The sequence below is a fragment of the Chiloscyllium punctatum genome, chromosome 46 (genome assembly GCF_047496795.1).
Source record: "Chiloscyllium punctatum isolate Juve2018m chromosome 46, sChiPun1.3, whole genome shotgun sequence".
NCBI lineage: Eukaryota > Metazoa > Chordata > Chondrichthyes > Orectolobiformes > Hemiscylliidae > Chiloscyllium > Chiloscyllium punctatum.
In genome coordinates, this window is record NC_092784.1 from 51,783,456 (window position 1) to 51,796,869 (window position 13,414).

The 13,414-nt window shown below is 47.9% G+C and overlaps 1 protein-coding gene across 9 annotated transcripts in view; it reads right to left on the bottom strand.

Moving 5' to 3' along the window:
* Nucleotides 1–13,414, bottom strand: part of elavl3 (ELAV like neuron-specific RNA binding protein 3) — a 289,564-nt gene that overhangs the window by 13,276 nt on the left and 262,874 nt on the right. The window contains exon 7 of one of the 9 annotated variants that reach the window (XR_011955582.1): nucleotides 9,589–9,687. The exons of the other annotated variants lie outside the window; for them this stretch is intronic. The gene's annotated coding sequence lies outside the window, so the exon portion shown is untranslated. The remainder of the gene's footprint in view (nucleotides 1–9,588; nucleotides 9,688–13,414) is intronic. 9 annotated transcript variants of the gene reach the window in all.

Genomic DNA, 13,414 nt, shown 5'->3' on the forward strand with positions numbered 1-13,414 from the left:
GAGAGTGTGCAAACTCCACACAGGCAGTCACCCGAGACTGGGATCGAACCCGGGTCCCTGGTGCCGTGAGGCAGCAATGCTGACCACTCAGCCACCGTGCCACCCATTTCACCAATACCACAGTTGACCACAGCACTGGGGATAGTGGGGGCCCAAACATAATCCTTGATACTAGCAAGGCAGGTGTTCTGAGTGAAGACAGCACTCAACAGCATTCCTTAATGTTCAATTTGGGACAGCGATTGTTGGTGAGTTAATGAATAATCTCTTGGGTGGTTGGACAAACGTGCCAAGACATTTTACAGCAGTAGCCATTCAGTCAGATCAGTCTCTGCTGCTGTTGATCTGCACAAACATCTCCTCTCCACCCATCCTCACTGTCAGCTGATTAATTTGGAAATGTATTATGCTGGTACTGACCCACGCAAAACAGAAAGTCCACTATCACTCATCTATCACTACTTTTCCTACTCTTTTCTTCTTGGTACACCCATCTAACTTTACCTTCACTTCAATGACTTCCACATTCTCTGGGTCATGAAAAGTTGCTCTAGAAACTTCCTCTGCGGATTTATTTGTGACTGTCTTCCCAATGAGACAATACCACATCCTGTAACATCATCCGGTTCGGGAGAAACAGTGTTGGACCCAACATGATGAAAGAATAGTTCGTCTTGGCTAGTTCGGATTACAGCAGGTTACGGAATAAATCTTAAGATGCATTAGCTTCTAGCTCAGAGTGGGAATGGGCTTGGAATTATCTGGATCAAGATGAGAGTGCTGCTGGAAAAGCACAGCAGGTCAGGCAGCATCCGAGGAGCAGGAAAATCAATGTTTTGGGCAAAAGCCCTTCATCAGGAATCATTTTATTAAAAAGATTCCTGATGAAGGGCTTTGCCTGAAACAGCGATCTTCCTGCTCCTGGGATGCTGCCTGACCTGCTGTGCTTTTCCAGCCCCATTCTCACCTTGACTCTAATCTCCAGCATCTGCGGTACCCACTTCTGCCTTGGAATTATCTGCAGATGACCGCAGTGTAAGGAGGGGAGGTGGGAAGTGACCGAGGTCCTTTACAAACAGTTTAAATATGAGGCTACATGAGGGGATCCCTTAGGAAAAGTCTGGAAACTTTGAAAATGAGGCATCTCGTTAAAGTGGGGATCTTGTGGTGCAGTGGGTACTGTCTTGGCCTCTGAGCATATTCAATATACGGCCACATCAGCCAGTAAATCCATGCATCAATGCCGATGGCAAAAATAGAGAGATTCCTGGTCAGGCATGTGATGGAAAAAAAAATAATTGGAGCCCTCATCTATTTATAGCGCTATGCTGTGCATGTACACGTTGCCACAGTACCTGAGTGAACATCAATTAGCTGTACGAGAGAAGGTGAACAGTCTAGGCATCACAAATTCAGACTCCACTACAATAGTCGTGCCATGAATAACATTTTGTAATGTGCAGGCAGGTGACAGGGAAAACAACACACAGTGACAATAAAATTGGCCAGGAGCTTGCCAATGAAACCAACTGCATCACTTTGCACCTGGTCTCACACTACATTGTTGACTCTTTCAGCCCTCTGCAATAACCCAGACAGCCAGTGAGAAAGCCACCAAAATCTTGAGGCAATCAGGGATGGGAACTAAGTGCAGCTACAGGTGCTACCAGACCTGCCGGGTTTCTCCATCCATTTCTGTTTTTTTTTGTTGTTGTAAACGTTAATTGGGTCTGTTTGTTTCAGCTTGGATTACCTGAGCGTTGACATAGCAATTTGTCTGCTCTCCAGGAAAGCAATGCGTCATTGCTGAGTCACAGCACCCTTGTGACAATGAACAAGCAGCGGCCTCAAATAGTCACATTTTAATGCAAGTCATTCTTCCACCAGAACCTCACTCTATTGTCTTTCAATAGTGTAAACCTGTAAATATTCCCATCTGTGGCTCCCCACTAAATTAGATTGCGCACCAGTCTGAATCAAAGCCATTCTGAAATTACTGGACCAAATTTGAAGCTTTGATAGTTGTTTTAGTCTAATTCATTTCATTTATCAAAGAAATACGGACTCACATTCACATTGTGTCTTTTACGATTCTAAAACCCTTCAAAGCTTGTGAAATTCTAAGCCAATTAAGTGTGTAGATCCTATTGTAAATACAAAAGTACAGTGGAAACTATTGTCGAGAGAATTGCAAGTAATGCTGTGGGGATTTATACTAAAAAAGGCCTATGGCCTGCTTGCCTTCATTGGCAGGGGTATTGAATGTAAGGATAGACAAGTTATGCTGCAGCTTTATAGAAATTTAGTTAGGCCACACTTGGAATACTGCATACAATTCTAGTCACCACACTACCAGAAGGTAGTGGATGCTTTGCAGAGGGTACAGAAGAGGTTTACCAGAATGTTGCCTGCTATGGGAAGTTTTAGCGATGGATAGACTGGGTTTCACTGGAACACAGGAGGTTGAGGGGGTGATCTGATGAGGTTTATAAGATGGATAGAGTGGAAAGTGTGAAGCTTTTTTCCCCGGGGTGGAGGGATGAATTACGAAGGAATACCAGTTCATAGGGTGGTGGGGGTTGGGGGGGGGGGGGGGGGGCACGGGGGAGCGGGGGTTAGTTTGAAAGATATGTCTGAGGCAAGATTTTCACACAAAGGGTGGTGAGTGCCTGGAACGCGCTGCCAGAGGAGGGGGTCGAAGCAGATACAATAGCAGCATTCAAGAAACACGGATACATGAATACGAAGGGAGTAGAGGGAGACAGATCCTGTAAGTGAAGACAGTTTTAGTATCGAAGGGCAAAATGTGTCAGCATAGACTTGGAGGGCCTATTCCTGTGCTGTACTTTTCTCTGTTCTAGTTCTTATCTTTCAGAGCCATTTGTTGGGCAGGTTTTGCCTCACACCATCTCATCTGAAAGACGGCAGCTAAGACAGTGTGGTATTCCCTCAGCACTGCGCGAAAGTATTAACCTCGATTTTAGGGTCAAGAACCTGGACTAGGACCTGAAACCATTGCCAGTTTCTCAAGAGGGTAACATTCTGCCCAGGCAGGTAAGACTGGCACTTAACAGGCGCTTAATTCACAGCAACAGTTTCACATCTGAATGCAGGTTGACAACATTGGGTTAAACGTGTGTGAGGGAAGTAGAACACGACTGAAGCTGTGACCAGTAAGGTGAAGAAAGGTGCAGTGAGTCCGAGGTACGACAGTGAAGGTGCAGCCAGAGATGCAGGATTCAAAATGGCCAGCTCAGAAGGACTGAGGAAGGCAAGGATTCATCTGCCCAACCACCCTAAATTCTCTGAAGGAAGTGGCAGCTCTAGCAACACTGGAAAAAATTGACATCATCCAGGCCAAAACAGCCCTCTTGATTGGCACCACATCCACCATGTTCAGCATTGACTCTCACTCCATCATCAATGCACAGGGGCAGCAGTGCAGACCATCTACAAATCCCCCAGGCTCCTTAGAGTCAACCCTAATCCTAACCCATGACCAGTATAATCTGGAAGTACCAGGACTATCAGGTTCATGGGAACACCACCATCTACAGTCTTGCATCTAAGCTATGCAACATCCGGCTTTGAACAACATCGCCGTATACCTTCATTGTCACTGGGTCAAAATCCTGCAACTTCCTTCCTAACTACATACCAACATCAAAGGATTGAGGTGACTCAAGAAAATGGATCAGCACTCTGGGGCAATTAGGGGTAGCCTGGTCAGCAGCACCCACATCCTGCACGTGAATAGAAGGAAGGAAGACAGTATCTACTTGGGTGATCTACTTGGATTTCCAAAAGTGGATTTCAATCAGCTTCCTCACAAAGGGATGCTACTGTTGGCAGCTAGAATCGAAGGTGGGATCGCACTGTAAGAAGGGGAAGGGAAATCGTTGATTTTAGTCGGCGGGTGACTGCATAGTTTTGAGAAGGTGACTCATCACCACCTTCTCAAAGTCAATTAGGGAGGAACAACAAATTCCAGTGCCCCCCCCCTTCCATCGACACCCCATGAAACAATGAAATATAAAGTGATGGAAGATGCCAGGAGGGGGAGACAAACTCCACAAAGTGCCAGGAAGTGATGCTTTTGGAAATAGCGTTTCTTGTCTCCATATGCAATTTGAAGGAAACGTACTCAAAGCTGAGGGAGCACAAAGAGGGGGAGATATATCTCTCACTAAGCACCTGCTAAAGAAGTAGATGTGATGGTAGAAAGTCTGTTCTCTAATCTGGAGATGAGGCAGGACAATATGCAGGTGAGATTTGATAAGTGACAAGTAACATATGCATCACTTATTTACCAGGCAATGACCAGCTCCGACAAGACAAAATCAATCTATCGGCCCATGGCCTTTATTGGGCATTACCATCACTGAATCCCCCCATGAGGGTTACCACGGCCAGAGAGTGAACTGGGGGACCAGCCCATATAAGATCTCTGGCTGATGTAGCAGGTCAGAGACTGGAAAGTCTTCATTCCCCAAAGCCTGTGCACCCTCTCCAAGTCAGGAGTGTGACGGAATACTCCCCACTTGCCCTGGATGAGCGTTGATCCAACAGCACACTCAATGAGCTCAACACTGCCAAGGACAAAGCAACTCATTTGATTGGCACCGTATCCAACCGTCACCCCCTCCACCACCAATGCTCAGCACCAGAGGTGGGTACCAACTATGAGATGCACTGCAGCAACTCAGTGAGGGTCCTTGGACAGCACCTTCCAAACCGACAACAGTTACGACTGAGAACAGCCAAGGGGCAGTCGGTACATGGGAACACCAGGCCTCTGCAAATTCCCCTTCGAGCCGCTCACTATCCTGACTTGGAAATGTATCACTGTTCCTTCACATGGTTCTGGGGAATGGTTTAGCTCAGTTGGCTGGACGGTTGACTTGAGAGGCAGGGTGATCCCAACACCATGGGTTCAATCCCTGCCCCGGCTGATACTACCGTGAGGAATCCTCCTTCTCAACCTTTCCCCTTTGCCTGAGGCGTGGTGACGCTCTGGTTAAACTCACCACCAGTTGTATGGGACAGCGATCCTGGGGTCTGGGAAGACTATCTTAACTGGGTCAAAATCTTGATACTCCCTCCCTAACAAGGGGGTGGCACGGTGGCTCAGTGGTTGGCACTGCTGTCTCGCAGCATCAGGGGCCCAGGTTTGATTCCAGTCTCGGGTGACTGTCTGTGTGGGGTTTGCACATTCTCCCTGTATCTGCGTGGGTTTTCTCCCACAGTCCAAAGATGTGTAGGTTAGGGTGGGTTGGCCATGCTAAATTACCCATAGTGCCCAGGGATGTGCAGGTTAGGGTGGATTGGCCATGCTAAATTACCCATAGTGCCCAGGGATGTGCAGGTTAGGGTGGATTGGCCATGCTAAATTACCCATAGTGTTCAGGGACGTGCAGGTTAGGGTGCATTGGCCATGCTAAATTACTAGGTAAAAACAAGGGCTGCAGATGCTGAGAAACCAGATTCTAGATTAGAGTGGTGCTGGAAAAGCACAGCAGTTCAGGCAGCATCCGAGGAGCAGGAAAATCAACGTTTTGGGTAAAAGCCCTTCATCAGGAATAGAGGCAGAGTGTGCTAAATCACCCATAATGCCCAGGGATGTGCAGGTTAGGGTGGAATGGCCATGCTAATTTTCCACTTAGTGTTAGGTGTATCAGTCAGGGGTAAATACAGGGACAGGATTGGGTCTGGGATGGTTACTGTTCAGAGGGTTGGTGTGGACATTCTGGGCTGGGTGGCCTGTTTCCACACTGTAGGGAATCTAATCTAAAGAATGACAGGTGTGGCTCGACCGCGAGGAGCGTAGTTTCAAGAAGATGATTCTTCTCAAACTGGGAGAAAGTGAGGATTGCAGATGCTGGGGAGCCACAGTCAAAAAATGTGTAAACCTTTCATCGGGAAAGGGGTGGGGGGTGCAGGGAACGTCGATAGGATGCCACCCCCCTCCAAATTCCTGACGAAGGCCTTATACCTGAAGCATCGATACAACCTCTCCTCGGGTGCCGCCTGACCTGCTATGCTTGTCCCGCTGCCACGCTTTACGACTCACTAGCCCCTCCCCCACCCCCCCAAAGGCAATTAGGAAGGGCAAGAAATAGTTGGCCTCGTCACACCCCGTGAAAGAATGAAATAAAAGGTGGCTTCCTGATGCTTCGCGAGAATTCGAGAGAGCGTTGCACCTGAGTCAAATGAGTTACTTCGAGGAAGTGGGTTTGTCAGAGTGATGGAGGCTGGAGACAGCAGCGTTGTCAACGGAAGGACTGGCATTTTCTTGAATTCTGGTGAAAGGGCTGCAAAAGCGAGAGGATCCCACCAGTCAGAATTAACTTTGAAGAGGGTGTCACGGTGGCTCAGTGGTTGGCACTGCTGCCTCACAGCACTAGGGACCTGGGTTCAATTCCAGCCTTGGGCGACTGTCTGTGTGGGGTCTGCACCCATGTCTGCGTGGGCTAGGGTGGAATGGCCATGGGAAATTGCCCATAGTGTTCACGGATGTGCAAGGTAGGGTGGATTGGCCATGCTAAATTGCTCATAGCATTCAGGGATGTGTAGGTGGATTGGCCATGCTAAATTACGCATAGTGTTCAAGGACGTGCAGGTTAGGGTGCATTGGCCATGCTAAATTACTAGGTAAAAACAAGGGCTGCAGATGCTGAGAAACCAGATTCTAGATTAGAGTGGTGCTGGAAAAGCACAGCAGTTCAGGCAGCATCCGAGGAGCAGGAAAATCAACGTTTTGGGTAAAAGCCCTTCATCAGGAATAGAGGCAGAGTGTGCTAAATCACCCATAATGCCCAGGGATGTGCAGGTTAGGGTGGAATGGCCATGCTAAATTACCCATAGTGCCCAGGGATGTGCAGGTTAGGGTGGATTGGCCATGCTAAGTTACGCATAGTGTTCAAGGACGTGCAGGTTAGGGTGGATTGGCCATGCTAAATTGCCCCATAGTGTTCAGGGATGTGCAGGTTAGGGTGGATTGGCTATGCTAAATTACCCATAGTGCCCAGGGATGTGCAGGTTAGGGTGGATTGGTCTTGCTAAATTACCCGTAGTGTCCAGGGATGTGCAGGTTAGGGTGGATTGGCTATGCTAAATTACCCATAGTGCCCAGGGATGTGCAGGTTAGGGTGGATTGGCCATGCTAAATTACCCATAGTGCCCAGGGATGTGCAGGTTAGGGTGGATTGGCCATGCTAAATTACCCATAGTGCCCAGGGATGTGCAGGTTAGGGTGGGTTGGTCAGGGCTAAATGTAGAGTAATAGGGTACGGGAATGGGTCTGGGTGGGTTACTCTGCGGAGAGTTGGTGTGGACTTGTTGGGCTGAATGGCCTGTTTCCATACTGTAGGGATTCTGTAGCCAACAGCAAAGAGGTGGGAACTGTGAAGTTGTTCTTCACAAACCAGGAATAAGGAGATAAGGGAGCTCCATTGGCGTTGTTCACATCACGGTATGCGAAGCTTTTGAGTTCATCGATTATAAACCGTGCTGAAAATTTCTCTGGGGATTGAGTAAGGATTCAAGCAGAGATGTCTTGCTGCAATTAGACAGTGACCACACCCAGAGGATTGTGTTTGCATTCTTGTCTAGTCAAGAATGTTCAGGAGATGGAGGGAGTCCAGCAGATTTATCAGACTGACTCCTCGCAAGGTTGAAATGTGAAGAGAGAGTCAAATTCAGAGCTAACTAATATAGTTAAAGAACTATACTTACTGGGAGTTTAGAATAATGACAGGGGGACGCTCGTAGAAACCCATAACTTTCTAACAGGACCACACAGGGTAGATGCAGAAAGGATGTTCCCAATGACCAGGGAATGCAGAGTCAGGGGTTGCGGTCTCATGACATGGAGTAGGACATTATGGACAGAGATGAGAAATATTTTTGCCTGAGAATGGTGAGCCTGTAGAATTCGTTGAAAGCAGTTGGAGGCCCAAACATAGAAACCCCACAGTGTGGAAGTAGGCCATTTGACCCATCGAGTCTACACCGACCCTCCGAAGAGCATTCCACCCAGACCCGCCCCACTTCCCTGTAACCCTGCGTTCCCCGTGGCAAACCCACCTAGCCAGCACACCCTTGGACACCAGGGAGCAATTTAGCCTGGCTAATCCACCCTAACCTGTACGTCCTTGGACTGTGGAAGGAAACCAGAACACCCAGAGAGAATGTGCATACTCCACACAGACAGTCATCCAAGGCAGGAATTGAACCCGGGTCCCTGGCGCTGTGAGGCAGCAGCGCTAACCACCAAGCTGCCATGCCACCCCACCAACTGCCTTTTCCTCTGCTTTCTGCCTATTCTCTCCTCCGTACAGAAACCTTCACAAACACTCACACCATCTCTGCTTTCTCTCCTTGGTAAGGGGCAGAGGTCGGGGGTGGGGCAATTGTGGCATCTTCCTTTACTTTCTCATGGAAAGTGGGCATCACTGGCAAGATTAGCATTTGTTGCCATCCCTAACTGCCCTTCAAATGGGTGGTCTAGCAGGCCATTTCAGAGGGAAGTAAGAGGCACTCATATTGCTGAGGATGTGGAGTCACACATAGGCCAGACCAGGTAAAGGTGGCAGATTTCCTTCCCTAAAGGCAATCAGTGAGCCAGATAGGTTTGTACAACAATCGATGATATGTCGTGGTCACTGCCACTCAGGCTAGACTTTTATCTTATTGACCAATGGCAATGTGTGCCCAGCAGTTCTGGTCAGATGGAAGGTTTGTTCAAGCAGGAAGTGGATGTCTGAGTCTCAGGAGGGAGTAAGGCCTATACAGAGAGAGAAAGCTGGTCACCTGTGTATCGGCCCTGTGCTGACTAATCTATCTACGGTGTGTCTGTGTGCACGTGAGTGAAACTGTACATATATATGTGTGTGTGTGTGTGTGTGTGTGGCAGTGTGTGTGGTGGCATATCTGGGTATGTATGTGCATGTGTTTGTATCGGTGTGTACACGTATGCATCAGTGTGTATATGTGTGCATTGGTATGTATATGTGTGTCTGTGCATGTGTGTATCTGTGTGTGTGTGTGCAACTGTGCAGATGTGTGTGTTTATAACTCTGCATGTGTGTGTGTCCATCCATGTGTGTCTATGTGCATGGATGTGTGTGTGTGTGTGTGTGCATGTATGTACCTGCGTGTGTGTATATATGCATCTGTGTGTGTGTGTGTGTATACTTGCATATGTATATGTGTGTGTGTGTACACTTGTGTGTGTTCAGGTGCACTGGAGTGCATGTGTGTACATATGTGCATGTGTGTGCGCACTTCTGTGTGCATGTGCCTGTATGTGCGTGTGTGTGCGCCTGTGGGTGTATGTACATACCTGTGTGTGGGGCAGGGCAGGGGCACAGCAGAGGAGGCTTGTACTGCTGGAGTTGGTGTAGACTCTATTCATGACTAACAGGTTAAGCATCTACCATGATGTGATGACGACTGGCAGCAGACGAGTGCCACTGAAAGTCTGGTACTTTCTCGGCAAGTGAATGGCCTTTTCAAGAAGTTGGCTACTGCCTTGTCAAACAGAGGAAGCACGCTTTGTGAGAGGTGTTTCAAACAGCAGCCTCTCACCTGGTCATTGTTGGAGCTCCTCAGTGTCACTGATCAAGGGATGGTCAGCTTCACAGACCAAGCCCTTCCCGTGTGTAGGCACAGAGCGGCTGTCCTGTGCTGTTGGGAAATAAGGAATTCATGTCTTAAAAAGGCTCCTAATTGTCTCTTTAATCACCTGAACTGTGTTCCTGTCAGTTGGCAGGTGTTGTTAATGGCATATCAATCATATTATCCAAGTTAGGGATAAACAAGTGAAGAGCGCTGATTAAATACCCTGAGCACATATAAAGTGAGACTGCTGGGACACTGAAAAGATTGGTTAGGGAGGAAGCAGATGCATGAAATGTTGCATTCTGGAAATAAATCTAATTTTGGTTCTAAGAGCGGTGACTGATTTCTCACGTTAGTGTTAGCCTTCTGAGTGATTTAAGATGGTTGGATCCCAGTGGATTCACAACTTGCGCTGGGATAAGCGATGACAGGTTGGGCTCTCCCCTATGGGCAGCACGGTGGCTCAGTGGTTAGCACTGCTGCCTCACAGCACCAGGGACCCAGGTTCGGTTCCAGCCTCAGGGCGACTCTCTGTGTGGAGTTTGCACATTCTCCCCGTGTCTGCGTGGGTTTGCCCCAGTTTCCTCCCACAATTCAAAGCTGTGCAGGTCAGGGTGAATTGGCTGTGCTGAATTGCCCAGAGTGTTCAGGGATGTGTAGGTTAGGTGCATTAGTCCGGGGTAAATATAGGGGAGGAGAATGGGTCTGGGTGGGTTACTCTTTGGAGGGATTAGTGTGCACTTGTTGAGCTGAAGGGCCTGTTTCCACACTATCGGGATTCTACACTCTCTGGAATCCACCTCCTCTGATCTGGGAGAATCCTACACAAATTTTCCTGTCCCCATACCTCTCTTTTGAACAGGACTGTCCACTTCCGAGCACAGAATATGAAAATTCCAGAACGCAAGAGCAGAAAATGTTCTGCAAAAATGAGAGATAAAGCATTTAATGGGTCATGGGGTAGTCTGCCAATTACCCTATACTTAACCTGGTGTCAAAACTTAATTGGGTGTAATTGATGCTGAGACCCAGTGAACATAATTGGAAAATAGAAACATAAAATTAGCTAAATGGACATCAAAAGGAAACAGAACAAGCTTTCCAGGCATATTGTTTTACACCCATGCTTTCAAACATGATGTCATACGCTGTTCATAACTGTGAAGCCATCAATTGGAAGATTTAATACACAGCACCTTGGATATGTCCATCTTCCTGAAGCTAGTGGTGGCGATTACCGGAGTGAAAGAGAAAGAAAGAGAGACTTGCATTTCTGTGGCGCCTTTCGTGACAACAGCACATCCCAAAGCGCTTCACCAGCGACGCAGAGATAGCCACTGTTGTAAAGTGGGGAATGCAGTAGCCAATTTGGATGCAAGGGGAGTTTCCCCTCACCGTAGTGTGGCATTGAGCTGATCAATGGGAATGTTTGGACATGTCGCCTTACGGATAAATAGGGATTGGGAGGGCGGGGGTGTTTGTTCGAGGAGATTCTTCTTCGCTCCTCTTCGGAAACGTGCTGGGATCTTTACACTTGTTGGCGTGTCAAGACCCCATCCAAGAGACTGCACCAAATTTGGAGATTGAGTCAACCTAGGATTTTCTACCTAACACAGGAGGTTTACAACATGCTGATTGAGCCACATATAAGGAGAACGTGTCGGAGAGAGACAGAGAAATCAACATTTCGAGTCTGAAAAGTGAGCCAGGGTGGAATGCTCTTCAGAGGGTGGGGTTAGACTCGATGGGCTGACTCGCTTCTTGCTGCACTGCCGGGATTCTATGATGGGTTGGTAAAGCTGTGAAGAGGTTTCAGAAGAGCGGAAGAGAATAATATATCGCAGGAATAAGATCAATGAAGAATGTGCAAACCCTGAACCACAAGCTCCACAGTTTCTATGATGTGGTAGGGCCCTCCATCTGGATAATCAAGCCTCAGAGATACATGTCTCAGGTCTCACGCCAATGAAGCAGAAACAGAAGTCGCTGGAAAAGCTCAGCTGGTCCGACAGCATCTGTGGAGAGAAATCAGAGTCGACGTTCCGGGTCTGGTGACCCTTCCTCAGCTTTTCCAGCCATTCCCGTTTTCCAGCTTTGGTAGTTTTTTTTTCCCCCGGTTTCTCTCACCTTGGTGAGGTTGGTCTGGTGAAAGGCAGACCCGCAGTCAGGCCGCGGTTGGTGCAATGGTAGCCGCAGAGTCACAAAGAGGCACAACGGAAGGCCTCGTCTTCCTCAGGGGGCTCAGGAAATTCGGCATGTTTGGAAGGATCCTCACCAAATTCTACAGGTGCACCACTGAAAGCAAACTGTCTGGGTGCATAACGGCCTGGTACGGCAGCTGCTCTGCCCAGGACTGTGAGGAACTGCAGAAGGTGGTGTGCACAGCCCAGACCATCACTGAAGCCAACCTTCCATCCATGGACTCGTTTACACCTCTCGCTGCTGTAGAAAGGCTGCCAACATCATTAAAGACCCATCCCACCCCGATAATGTTCTCTTCCATCGGGGGGAAATACAGAAGCCTGAACACACACACACCAACAGGTTAAGGAACAGCTTCTTCCCTGCTGTTATTAGACTGATGAATGGACTCTTGAACCTCAAATAATGCTGATCTTGCTAACGCTGACCTTGTCTAGCACACGCCGTGTGCAATATAACCTGTACACCTCTGTCTAAACCTTTCTGGTCTGTACGTCCTTGCTTACTGTCATCTGCCTGTACTGCTCACCAACAAAGCTTTTCACTGTACTTCGGTACATGTGACAATCAATCTTAGGGATCTACAGCACAAGCAAAGACTCATTGTATCAAAAATAACCAGCGAACAAATCAAGTTCTATTTTCCAGCACTTGGCTCATAATTTTGTGTCAAGGTTAGAGTGGTGCTGGAAAAGCACAGCAGGTCAGGCAGCATCCGAGGAGCAGGAGAATAAACGTTTCGTGCAAAAGCCCTTCAGTAGAAATGAGGCTCACAATCTTGTGTGCTTTGGCATCAGAAGTGTCAAAGTACTTCTTCAACGTTATGAGGATTTCTGCCTCTTCCAGGCAGTGAGTTGCAGATCCCCATGACCTTCCGGGTGAGAGAGAGATTCTCCTCACGTTTCTTGTGAACCTCCTGCCACCAACCCTTGTCAAAGATGCCCCCCCCCACCAAGGGGAAACATCTCCTCCTGTCGATGCTGCTGGTGAAGAGGTTTCAGGAGAACAGGAAGCTGCCGGGATTGAGAGTAATGTATCGCAGGAACAAGATCAGTGGAGAATGTGCAATCCCTGAACCACAAGCTCCACAGATTCTATTCTGTGGTGGGGCCCTTCATCTGGATAATCAAGCCTCAGAGATACATGTCTCAGGTCTCACGGGATGGTGGAAGGTGGAATAGATAGGAAACTCATGGAGAAGGCTGGGATGAGGTTGGTGGAGGTTGCTCGGCTTTGGGAGTTCAAGGTGTTGCAAATATCCTCTGGGGATTGGATTTATGAATATTACTCGATTTATCATTGTCACATGTGGCGAGATGCAGTGAAAAGTATTGTATTACGTGCTGTCCCCTTACACAAGTACATCAGGGGAATAGAACAGAGCGCAGAATATAGTGTTATAGCTACAGAGAAGGTGCAGAGAAAGATTGACTCTAATTTATGACATTCATAACAGCAGCTGTTCGTGAATCTGTTGATTTTTCAAAATTTTGTATCTTCTGCCCAATAGAAGAGATTATAACCAGGGTGGGAGGGGTCTTTGATGATATTGGCTGCTGTCCCGAGGCAGCTGGGTGTATAGATGGAGTCA